The following is a 10,579-nucleotide window of genomic DNA, read 5'->3' as shown; positions in this document are numbered from 1 at the left end:
GGGACTTAACCCTTGTCTTGCACACATGTATCCATCCCCCAACAGAATTTAGAAGCATTAATCTCCAGAAGCACGGATCCTCTCCACAATCACCTTACAGCTCAATTTTACTGCTTTTTTTTTGTTTTCTTCCAACTCGTATTTTTACGAACAACTGAATATCACCTTCTGAGAAAGGCTTCATATTTTACAACTATCATATTACTTCTTTTGTCAACAGCTGAAATAATTATCTACACTTTTTATAGTACGGAGGTGCTTTATTACTGTTCTTCAGTGTCCAGAATATTTCTTTAACGCGTTTCTGACTTACCTGATGCAGTGAGTGTTTCTCCCAGAGTGCAGGTGATCACGGAGGGTGTGTGCCGTGCATGTGAGGAAAAGCGGCCGTGACAGGGACTGAAGTGTGCCGGCTCGGAGCAATCCTGTCAGAGTCAGCTGTTTGCAGGCAGGCTGAGAGTGGGCTACCTGGATTCCTCTCCCTCCCTCCTGTCTTATTTCTTCACATTGTCTTTATTTTTACCTTTCGTCGTAATAATGACTCACTGTGCTTAAAAGTCGTAACTCGGAATTCTCCAAAAGCTCCCAAACCCAAGAATAATCCTTAATGCAAGGAGTGAGAATAAACAAAAGTAAATTCAAAAACAGAGAGAAGGTTTTAGAAAAAGTAGTGAATTAAGTGTTTTCATGGAGAGACAGTTAAAAACTGCAATAAAGGTGACATTTGCCAGAAATGTATCAGACAAGGGGAAACACCTCAAGTGACCATTATGTTTTCTGGGAAGGCAACAGGAAAGAAAGGTGGTTCTGAGGTGGGTAATTTTTAAAATATTGCTAGGAGACAGGCACTTGATTTTCATCTATCCAGCTTTGCACAGGGAACTGTTGAAGTCTCAGCCAGTGATCAGGCAGCACAACAGATAGTGAAGCGTTATCTCACTTCTAGGAGAAAAAAAGTACTCTTGAAAGTAACAGCTTTAAAAGAGAAACCAATCAGAGGGGAAAAACTACTGTGCCATGTATGGCAGATCTGTGACTTAACTCAAAACACATCATATACTGTTATTATAATCACTGTGTCAGAACAAATTGTAGTGGGGACCAGATATCAAAATCAAGGGGAAAAAAAAGAAATCTAATCAACAGCCCTGATTTAACCTGAGAAAAAGCAGAGTTTATTTAGCATTAGAAAAATAGAACCAGATTTGATTGCAAGAGCCAGAAGGAACAGAAGCCAGTATTACAATACAGAGGGTGACCAAACCCTAAGTCACTGAAGGACAGAGGAAAATTAAGGAATTCCAGGATTTCTACACACTAAAGACTGAAAATCACTGTCCGAGTCAATGTGTACCTGCAGCAATCTGAAAGATCATGCAAGATGTGTGTGTTTTAAGCATCGAGACTTTGGCCAGAACTGTTATATTTGTAGGGAAAAACATTTTGTGAAAGCTTTCAGGGCAGGATTTAACATACCTGTAAAGAAATGACAAGTCATTCACAGTCTACACAGTGAAAAAGAATTTTTCAAAGGGGAATTACGTGAGCAGAACATAACCCTGAAAACTAGAACCCTTGTTAAGCAAAGGTTTGTATCAGCTTGATACAGGCTTTTGAGCTAATCTGAGATCTCAAAGAGAAAACCTCGTACTGCTGAGTGTAGACATGCTGGGCACAGACAGAATAGCTGCTGTAGTGGGTATTCAAGAGCTCCATGCAAAAGGGCAACAACATCTTGAAAATTCTTTTTTTATGGAATGTACTACTGCATTTGTTCTAAGGTGGAAAACAGGTCAAATACCCAGACTCATTAAAAAGTAAAAGAAAAGAGTCCATGAAGCCAGAAAGCAAACACAGAGATAAAAAGAATGATGGATAAAATAAAGGTCTAGAAATGGCAAACAAAAACTTTAATTCTGAGCAAGCTGATAAAGGACAGAAATAAAATAACAAAAATCCAGTTACCATTAAAAATGTGAAGAAAACTTTATGTTTTATGTGTAGTGTTCAATATAGCATGAAATGAACCTATTTATGCTAACTATATATATACCACATCTGGATTCCCACTACTTAGAAATACCACTGTGACAATGCAAGACACATAATCCCATACTTATCTATTGGCCTCCACATACCAGCTATGCTATTGATAAATAATACACTGCCACACGATTATGATAATTTCATATACTGTGATTTTGTATGTTGTAAGTCACAGTCTAAAGCCTTCCTGGAAAAGCGCACTGAAATTGCCAGAAGGACACTTGACAAGACCAGTGGGTAAAGCCCTGCCAGGCTGTAGAGCGGTACTCGGGGGACCGGGACTGTGGCTCTTGAACAGACAGTGACTGCCACCTTAACCAGTGTTGAAAGCAGGGCACTAAAAATCCTTAAAACACAATGAGATCAAAATGGATCAAACAGAAAATGTATACGATAAAGCTCATATGACCCAAAGCCTTCATCGTCATAGCAAGGTTAACTTCTATGCAGGTATAACAGTGGGTGACCTCTTGTGAAGATGTTTCTTACCACAGCATGGTGATTTCTGAGTTACAAACAAAAGACACAGCTAGAGAAGGAAACCATATTAGTTCTCTTTAGAGATAAGGAAGGAAAAAGAGGAATGCCTGAATCATGGAGACTCAAGCAGAAGGGATGAGAAGTTGGTCAATAGGATGGGGCAGGGAGTCAGGACTGAGCACAGCAGCACAGGGAGCGAAGGCAGCATGTCAGGGACTAGTGCCCACGGGATGCTCTGAGTACCCACCTGAGACTAACTCAAACACTGAGGAGATTTAAGTTACTAGCCACAGTATTGACAGGCACATGCTGATTTTAAGCAGTTGTTCGGGTTGGTTATAAGCAGCCTGACAAGTCGGGGGACTCAGTTCTTCTCCCTTTCCTGTGGATGTTTCAGCCTGGATGCTGATCCTGTTCCACACTGAATTTCTGGTTTGCATTTCACAGAATTTCTACTCTTGACCTTTCCATAGCTCCTGTGATAAATTGCTTGGAGGAACAGCCTTTCTATACCTTTTTCTCTCGTTAAGATGTTTAAGTAGACTTATTAAGTCTAGCATTTGGCAGCAGAGATGACCTCTTTTCTGTTAGCTAAACAGAACTGCAGACAGAGTGCTATTTTCTTTAGACTTGGAAGTGTTTCAGGGGGATGCTAAGAGGATGTCACAGTGGGAAACTGGGGGTTGCAGAAAAGGATGCTGCAGGTGAAGGCAAGTCAATTGTTTGCTCTAGTTTCTGCACAGTGTGTCCATCTTACTCTTTCAAATTCTCCTGATCCTTCCCTGACTTTAGAAGTTGATGGTACTTAGAATGTTATGAGTGATTAGGAATGACATGTGTTGAACAGTCAGTCTTAGCCTGGATGCCTATGCATTTTTATCCCCCCATCTTTTCACCACAGACCCAGTGTCCCCTATTGCCTTTCTGCCTCAGCAGCCCCCGTTCCTGCTCTCACATTCTTGCAATCCTGGCTTGCTTTCACATCCCCGGTACCCGCTGCAGAGGGCAGCAGGCTGCAGTGCCTTGCTCCCAGCCCTTGGTGCTGGTCGGGCAGCCAGCCCGTGCCCCTGGATCAGCCAGCAGCGAGGCAAACAGAACAGGAACCTGCCCAGCTTGTGCTGCTGCCTTTTTTATGGTGACACTTATTTGGCTCTTCCTTCTCTGTTCAAGCACCAGTTAAAAAAAGACCCAAAACAAAAAAGCTTTTAGGAGCACAATATCTTTGAGACATTACTGCCTCTTCTTAACACGACTGAAATTCACAACTGGGTTGAAAAGCCATTGGAGAGAGGGCAGGAACAAGCATGAACTGAAAGCACAGTCACATACGCATCACTCCTTGGGAAGCCCCTAAGAGAAGCCTCTAACTTTCTTGTAGGCAAAACCTTCAAAAATATGGGATTGATTTCCCGCTTTAGAGATCATCTGCAATGTTTTCCTCCATTTGCTCCAAGTGGAGCGTATAAGTCCTGGAAAGTGATCCGTTTTGGAGGATTTCTCAAGTTAAAGATGTTATGCAGCAAGGATTCAAGCAGTCCTCTCCCCTGCGCGGTGTGTGGATGCAGGAAGCCTCTGTCGGTGTGCCTGCAGGAACACTGTTTGCAGCGTACAGTATGCTGTCTTTGATACAGCATGCTATCTTTACAGCCAAAGAGGTGGAGTGGGATTCACCTCAACTCAAATTAGATATCTGTGAAACGCTAAATGAACTGAGCCCTCCAAGGGACCATTCCTCTCTCCTGACTCTAAACGGAAACTTGAGAACCTACCCTGGCTGCAAACATCTGCAGCATAAAAATCTAAAGTTAGGTGAAGGGAATCTCACCTGGGAGTCCAGCCAGTAACTTCCCTTTCATTTTACTTCCAAGTAACAATATTCTCAAACAGAAAAATACAGGTAAACATAAAGCAACACAGCAAGACATTTTTAAAGCACAACCTTGCTATAAAATGCATGTGTGCCAAATAAATCTGTCCTGTTGGTGACAAAGTTGTCAGCGTTATCTTGACAGGATGCTATCGTTCAGCTTGCGAATGCTGAAGTTCCAGTAGAGTAAGAGAACTGCACTTCATTAAAATCCATTTCTCAATACAACCACTGCCAACACTATGAGCTGTCTCTGCAATTAAGAAAACGTAAAATGATCCCCTGCAGAGAAGAGTACAGTAGCGATGGAGGGAACAGAGTCAAGTCCAACCCTAAGCCAGCAAATAATTTTCTTTTTACAGCTTCCCAGAAGGGACTTGGCAGGGAACACGAGCAGACAACAGAGCACAGTAAATTGGTGAAGGCTTTATCATGAACCTACTTCTCTGTCATGCTAAAATGCATTCCACTGAACTCTACTCCATAAAAACAAATTTTATATCTATGTCTGGATGTATGTACATATATATGAATATGACTATATATGAATGCATGTATTTCCTTCAAAAACGAGTACTTTATAACTAGCTCAAAGCTTGCAGCAGTCACTGCTGTCAAGAGTGACCACTTCTACCTCTTTGCCTCACAGAAGGAGCATTACCAACTAGTCCCTGACACCACTTACCCTGGCAAATGCTGGAGTTCGGTTCCACAATGTGTTTTTCTGCTAGATTCTCATTATCACACATTCTGATCTGCCTGAGGCAGCTATTAAACCCCTTGTCGAGTCACAGCTTACATATTGACTGTGAATCATATCTTCTTTTAGCCCAAATTACCTCTGCATTTCAATATTCTGAAGTAGATACTGTGCAATTAAAGCATTTTAAAATCATTAATCGACACTTATGGCAATAAATAATTTTGTTGTTTTGTGTCAGAAAAGCTGTTTGTCTGCAGATACTGTATTATTATCATTGTTTTAGTGCCCCCTTTAGTTTTATGTCCAATAAACAGCATCAATCCTTTGTGAACACAATATAATGTTCACAGTGTCAGAAGGGACTCACACATAACTGAGAGGAAAAATTGTCTTTGTCATAGCCTTAAACCAATAAGGCCTCATATGATGAAATGAGAGTGTGGCTGAGCTTCTTTCAGCTTTCCAAAGAATAATTGAGAGAGAGATGTAGTTTAGAAAACTTAAAGCAATATAGAAAAGAGAAATACACATGACGTGTTTCATAGACATAAAGGGCCACATATCAGTTGCTGTAAACCTGCAGCTTAACTTTCATGCACTACACTAATTCCCACCAAATGACCATGTGGTCCACTTCAAGTGTCAGAAAAAACCTTTTCAGTTTACCTCAGATATGCGAGTTCAGCATTTATACTTTGGAACTAGTTTATTATTACCATGTACTGTTGTTAAATCTCACATTCCAGTTCTTGCTGTCACTTCATCCTTCATTTTCTCAGCCAATTTCATGTCTGTCACAACATTAAGCCTCTTTCTAAGCTTTTGAGAACAAAATATGGTTCTTCCAGCCAGTCACGCTTCCCAGAGGGCATAGTGATACAAAACGACATGGGTGAACTGTTAGAACAGGGATTATTTTAACTCCATCTACACTCCCAGACTAAAGTGATGAACCACCGCAAGAGCGCAGATTCACGGCCATCGCTGGCTTTCCTTTGAAGATCTGCCCCCATTTCAGAAGGGAGCTGGAGGCTGCCCAAGTCTGAAGCCAAATCCTCTTGGCTCCTCCCTGCTGCAGACTAGATCACCTGGGCAGAGGTGGATCTCAAATTGCTGGATCACTAGCAAAACTCTGACTAGTGCAGGGATTTCCAAAGGCTTCAGGGAACTGGCTGCGCAGGTGTTTCAGGCAGACCTTACGGAATTTTCTCACTACAGAGCTGAGATGCATCAGGGTTAAACTCCTGATGCACAGAACAGACCAAAGGCTCCCTTGGAGGTCAGCAGTACAAACGCAGACACGGCTGCCCACAGAAGGACGTGTTAGCTGGTTCCTGCTGCAAGTTCCTGATGCTGTCCTCCAAATTCCAGGTCAAAGGCACCAGAGAAAATAGATGCCATGACATGTCAGAAGATGTTTCCATCCCATTGCTTGTATTGCAAAGAAACAGATCAATTCAGGATAAAACATCATATGGTGTAAATGACAGAGTGGGATAAATTTAATACAGTGGAATGTCAGTGAATGCAAGTTTATTTTCCTCAAGTCTGGGATTAATCCCTCACCCCCTTCTCCTCCAGGAACATTACCCCCTTTTTCTGCAGGGCAGAAGACCCAGGAAAACTTTCCTCTAGATTTAATAACTGCGCATTAAATACGGAGGACTGCTCCTTTCTGTCCCTTGCTCCCTGCACCTCTCCCTGCATCCCGCCTTGGCAGCCACCAGCCCGTGCCGCTCCTCCCGCAGCTGCTCCCACTGGGATCCCCGAGCGGCCGGCAGCCGCTGTCCCTCCACCTACTGACCCCGTTCCGGGGCTGAGCCGCTCAGCAGCTGTCCCGGCCTGGAGCCATGCGGCTGGGACAGGCAACGCGGCTCTTCAGCCACCATCTGCCACCCTCCTCCCGACACCCACATCCTCAGCCTCGGGACTTGGAGACTCAGCCAGCCTGGAATTTCCTAGGAAAATAATGCATTTTTGACAGAAAAATCGCATTTTCACAGTATCAGAATATTCGGAAAAAGGTTTAACCTAGATCTGGTTCAGAATAAAATCCCTCACTGTTTCCAGCTTTGTTTTTCTAAAATTCTTGTTCTGAGAGCAGTATTGATTTTTCTAGAATTTGTGCAAATTAAAGAAGAAAAATATTGCCATATCTTATGGAACACATATTCGAATTTTGAACTATTCTTCTCAGAAAAGCTCTTTTAAGATTCAAGTCTTCAAATTTGTGTGAGTCAGCATAATGCCATTAAGGCACAGCAGTAGAGGATCTGGTCTCATCGTCTACCCCTCCAATACTACCATGAACTGCAAACCTACCCAGCTGTGACGTTTTAAAAGTCAATCTCATAAAGGCTTTTCTAAATTGTCACATCCTTCCCATGCACCATCTCAAGAGGTACTATTGGCAAACAAAACCTCGTGATAAATAGCATACTGAAAGAATAACAGCTATTTAGAGCTCAGTGTTCTTACATGGTAATTATTTCTCAGTTTCCCATGGAAGAGGAGATGCAATGGGAAATGACGCCGGTTAGCCTGGGTAGCGCTCTAAGGAATTTTCTGTTATCATGAGACCAGTAATTCTCTACCTGTGGTTTCTGAGAGAGAAATACTTAAATAATAGCTTGACTGCAGCTGACTTTAAAGCATGCCTAAATATCTCATTCGATATGCACCTGTTACAGGTCTTAGAGTTTCTAGTAAATAATGAAGTCATTTAACCCCTTCCTCCCATTTAAGGTTTCCAGGTTTCACTGTAGATCTCACAGCTTTGAAACTAAGCATTCCTTGATCAAAATACTTCCATGCTTACCATCACCAAAACAAGGGTAATAACCTTTCTCAACCAGAAGAAATACTAGTTAATATTACTTGGGCTCTGACCATTTTAAAGTACAACAGTCTCAGCCTCTCAGGGAAATATGAAATACACACTGAGAAAGAACATCACTGGAGGGATGCTATGGGCCTGTAATGGGAGTATTACTGAATATCAAGAAGATTAAAGCCCCTTGAAAGGTAGAAATCTTAGTACTAGCACAAGGCACCTTGAAGGTTTAAGCATCACCTCTAAAGTGAAGTACCTGCGGTCATCTTAAAACGAAAGGACCACCCAACATGCCTTGGGAAAAAGAGCTTGGACTGGCTCCTCAGCAAGCACTTACGAAAACCCATCCCTGAGCAGATTCTCCTCAAACCCTTTCAGAGTCAGGAAACCTTAAGACCCCTGTTTATGACCAACAGTTTTGCTGTTCCTCGGAGTTGTTGGTCTGACATTCCTCCCACAATTGCCACAAGAGACTGTAGTATGGAAAGATTGGCCCTGTATTTTAAGTATCCTGGCCCACCTGCATATTTCATATTTATCTTTAATACATATTTTATTTTGTGTAGAGAGATTTCATAATGTAGAATGAATTAGATGATAGAGGCTATGCTGGAAAAGATGACATCAGAAAGATGGGAGAGAGGACTAAATTAGCTGCCAGAACAATTTACGGAGGGCACCCAAAACCCTGAATAGATTTACTTCTACTTGAAACATTCATGCTCTCAAGATGGAATCAGATCGGTCTAAGGTGCTATTTCTTCCAGGATGTCCTTGACGTCTCGGAATTAAACTACATTAAAACACTGGGGGAAGGCCTTAAATTCTTTTAACACGTAGAAAGCAGCACCTGCAAGCTGTGCAATTGCAGGGACATAGTGTGCCCAGAGACTAAAAACAAGCGCAGATATATAAATGGTACCACTCCTCAGTGAAGCACGTCTCATGTGTCTTCTCAATACCAAGGGCTAAATAGCAAGCTTGTTCCAGTCACAAGCACAGCAGCCACGCAGGAGTGACTGACTCAGAAATACAGTCTCCTTTTCAGTTCCCTAAACATATATCTCCCATAGTACCCTCAGCACATGGCTAAAGCCACCCACTCATCGTCTAACAAAGTGTAAGCTCTGTTGTTCTCTGCTGGCTTTTTGTCTGCTGCACACTCTGCCCGCTAATGCTTTAGAGGACCATAGGAAGGTGCACCAAGTTATCTCCAACTTAGTGCAGTTTAACAGCTCAAGGATTGGAGCAAGTGTTCAAAGGAGTCCAGGGAGCGAAATGAGAACTAACAAAAACCTTATGTTATTTACAAGAGAACTTGGTGTCGTTCCCTCTCTGCCAGTAGCCTGCACAGGTCAGAGGGAAGCAAGACAAAAAGGGAATCGTGCTTAAATACTGAATGCATTGAGAAAGATATCCTGAAGTACAATGCTCACTTCAGGGAGATGGTAAAATCCCTATATTTTTCCCACGAATATTTGCAGCTAAGAGTTAAAGCTAATGATCAAGGAATCAGACTACAAATCTGCCATAAATACAAGGAATTGACATACATGCCAAACTCAAAGCCCACTGACTTCATATTCAGTAGGAAATGACACAATTAGTTTGTAAGTAACTATACAGGCAGAAAAACAGACAAAAAAACCCCCACTCGAACCTGTTCACACATAACAGACATTATTCAGAAGGCAATCACATTCATACAAAATATTAGTCTTTAACATTAACTTCATCCTGCAATTATTGGGAGAAGGAAGTTTTTTCTAAAGAATGTAGCCATTGCGTCTATTTAGGAATATCGCGATGCAGTGTTCTTCCAGCTGTGGCCTGTGAACTACTGCTGACTCACTGAACAACAGGGCTGAGACAACTGAGAAAATCATCTAGACCACACTCATTCCCACACAGAAAAAAAGAAGGTGGGAAAATAATAATAATCTAAAAAGTAATTTTGGTTTCATGGAAAATAAAAACCATCATGGCAACACTGTCTAATATGACTCTTTAAGACAATCTTTCCATTTACAAGGGTTGAGAAATGGGAAACCACACCCTCTTTTCTGACCAGAGTTTCACATGACAGTAGCACATTTCTATCAGGAACTACTTATGTCTATTGATTTGGAAAAAAAAAAAAGCAAGCCTCTATATCAAGCATGAACACAGTGGAATTTATAACATAATAGACCACAGCAGACACTGCCTATGGATCAAACAGAGCTGAACAGGCAGACCCAAGATTTGAGCTACTCCTTCTGTCTGCGAAAAGTTAGTTTGTGCTTCGCTTTCTTCCTGTTAACCCTAAGATATTACCATCTCTTTAAAGATTCAGTACCAGCATATTCAGTATCTGGGCATTGTTCTCTAGACTTCAAACTCCTTGCCAAGCACTGTGTTATCACAGTAAGCACAGACAACAAAACATAAATACTCATATGATTTCAATTACTATTTCTCCTGAAGAGTATGAAAATGTTCAAAAGCATTTACATCCCATGAACTCTTAGATAAATTTTCTATTTAGGAACCTCTAGAGGAATTGTTTTCTGGGTCTTTTTTCTCTTGAGAGACAGAACTTTTTGTTAAGACTTTGCTGGATATGATGCAGGGATTGGAAAGTTAAATCAAACACGACTCAGTTAGAGAT

The sequence above is a fragment of the Caloenas nicobarica genome, chromosome 2 (assembly GCF_036013445.1).
Source record: "Caloenas nicobarica isolate bCalNic1 chromosome 2, bCalNic1.hap1, whole genome shotgun sequence".
Classification (NCBI taxonomy): domain Eukaryota; kingdom Metazoa; phylum Chordata; class Aves; order Columbiformes; family Columbidae; genus Caloenas; species Caloenas nicobarica.
This window is presented reverse-complemented; position numbering follows the sequence as displayed.